The sequence below is a fragment of the Bison bison genome, unplaced genomic scaffold (assembly GCF_000754665.1).
Source record: "Bison bison bison isolate TAMUID 2011002044 unplaced genomic scaffold, Bison_UMD1.0 scf7180017864038, whole genome shotgun sequence".
NCBI classification, from domain to species: Eukaryota; Metazoa; Chordata; class Mammalia; order Artiodactyla; family Bovidae; genus Bison; species Bison bison.
Genome location: NW_011494610.1, coordinates 3879990 through 3882867, shown reverse-complemented (window position 1 = coordinate 3882867; position 2878 = coordinate 3879990).

Below are 2878 nucleotides of genomic sequence, written 5' to 3'. Positions count from 1 at the left end.
GGGCACATCTAACTCAACTGTGAAAAGACACATCACGCAATCACCTTGCTGCTGATTCCATGGCCTGGGGTCTCTGCCTTCTCCCCCCTCCCCTCCCCCTCCCCGCAACAGCCCTCCAGCTCGGGGTGGCTTAGTAGAGTACACATGAAGGTTTCAGGTCACAGCCTGGGGGACACTGCTGGCATGTGGGCTGCTCTGTCCGCATCCCTGGTCTCTCTCTCTAAGTCTTAAGTGATGCCCCCCCTTCCAAGCCATCAATCCTGCTCCCCCCACCCTCCACTGCTGCCCTTGGCCGAGGCATAGATTGTAACCCCTCTGCTTCCCTCTGAAATTGGCCTTTGGTGAGGAATTCAGGGCTTTCCCCATATCTTCTCCCCCCACCTTAATTGAGGGGTGCTGCTTTTTCCTTCCTCCTCCTCAAGTCCCTTTGCACCACCACCACCCAACACTTTCCATGACGCTTCCTTGCTTTGGCCAGAAGCCATCAGGTAAGGTTGGAAAGAGTCTCTGACCTCCCCTCATTTAGCCTTGGAACCACAGTTTACTCTCCACCAGCCTGGGAAATGAATATTGGGTTCTCAGCCTTGCCACCCTCTGCTGCCATCATCAGCTGATGCGTTTCTTTAGCTCAGGTTTTGATAAGGTGAAAAGAACAGTCACCAGGGTTACTCAGACCTGCCAGCTCGCGACCTCCTTGGTGGTTAAACTTGGAGAAAGGCCACAGAAGACACTTGTAAGCACACACGACCCCTCTGAATGAATTGTTTTCTTTTCCTGTAAAGGCTTTGGCTTTTTAAAATTGAAGTTTTAAACAGAGCTCTCATTGGGTCATCCTTTCAGTCCATTCGGGTCTAGTTTGGAAGCTGACAACTGGAACAAAAAGAACCTTGAATTCGGTGCATACTTTGGTTTTGGTGCTGCTGCTTCTCCCAGTCCTCAGCAGGGATTACGAAAGACCTCGGTGTGCACGGCAGATCCCCGAAATTCCTGGCAAATCGCCGCGTTTTTCCACTTTTCTGTTCAGGACCACTAAATGCTGAGATGTGGATGCATACCGAAATAAAATCAATTCATTGTGTTCCAAGGGTTTTTTTTGTTGTTGTTAGTGTCTGTGTAAAATCACCTTTTGAAGCAGCAACTATCAAGTCTGAAAAGCAGTTGATGTTTCCATTAATCTTTTTCTGGGGGAAACCTTAGTTCTAAGGATTTAACATCCTGTAAGTAAAGTTTAACATAACAGTATTCCATAAGCAGCCTTTTTATTGTCAGACCATTGCCTGATTTTAATATAATAAAAAGAAGTGTGCGTTAATATTTAAGAAGCTGTGCTCTTCTTCCTCAGCATATACTTTATTCAGGATTAGAATTTAATGTCTTAGATGCTTTGGTATTCAACTTGACTTCCAAAAGCAGGGGCCGGGGAACTTTTTCTACAGTGGGTCCAAGTTAGTAAACATTTAGGCTTTTTTTTTTTTTCCTTCTGGCTTGTGAGACCTTGGGTTGCACCCAGGCCCTCAGCAGTGAGGGCAGAGTCCTAACCACTCGACGGCCAGAGAATTCCCAACTATCTAAGCTTTATTGGCCAAGAGGCAAAATCAAATTATGTGTGTGTTTATTTAACGAGAAAACAAAATTTCCACAATTTTTGGATGAAATTCAAAACATAATTGAGTACAGTTCTTTATGATGGTAACAGGTACACTGAGAAGAATGGAATGCTGTTTTTTAGGGGATAACATGTAATTTGGATTCAAAGTTAGTATTCCCTGTTATCAGATCAGTTGCAGATGTTCCTCTGTATAGATCATTCCTCTTGAGGGGCCAAACAGAACTGGGCAGCAGACCGGATCTGGCCCATGGACCATAGTTTGCCGACCCGTCTTAAAAAACAAGCAGAAGAGGAGTAGGGTTTTCCCTTAGATTTAAAATGTTGCTTTGTGAAGCTCGAGGTATTAAGTCTCTGCTGGTAACAACTGTTAGTACCATGTAGCTGGGTTTCCTTGTCTGTTGGATGGAGAAGAAACACACAGCTCTCCCCTGTGTTTCTAGCATTTGAAACAGTTTTGCTCGGATGGACCGTGTGTCTGCCAGCCACTGTGAGAGGTGAGGACGTGTCCGTGACTCAGAATTGCGCTCCCTGCCGTGGTCCCCACCACCAGCCGGCACCACCCGGGTGTCTGTGCCAGGAGCCAGAGCAGACGTCGCAGTGACTGCCTGGAGGGAATCGGGTGGCTCACAGTGGGCCACCTTGCAGAAAGGGCTGCCAGACTTTCTGCTAAAGGTCCTCATGAGCCCGTCCTCTGGAGTGAGCTGCTGCCTCAAGCTCCCCTGAAAGGGGGTCGGGCCAGGGACGTCTGCGGGCTCCTCACTCTCAGTCAGCTCACAAGGGAGAAAGAGGAGGGGAGCTGCTAAAACTACTTCAGGACGCTGCTGGGACACCCCGAAGCAGATTCAGGGCCAAGTCTACAAGTGCGGGGACCTCCAGACAGGAAAGCGGAGGCTCCGCACCTGGTACCTCCTTGGTGGCTACAGGGAACTGTGCCTAGAGCCTCGGGACTCATCTGGAGCCTCCTGTCACAGCCTCCAGTCTGGTCTGTGGTTACATCCCACAGTCGTGCGATCTGCCCCTCATCTTGGCCGGTGCGTTCACGGTGGTCTCAAGCTTACGGCCTACACGGAGGGCGGAGAGGAAGTGCTCTTTCGAGGTGCAGAGAGCACTTCTTCAGCAGGGCGGCCCCGATCCCAGTCCCTGCCAGGTCCTTGCCCATGAGAGAAGGTCCCTCCATGGTCACTGTTCACAGTGTGGAGCTGCAGGCCCTGACAGTGCCGGGGAGGGAAGCAGCCCCCTCGACTGACCAACAGCAAACCAGCGAGGGGT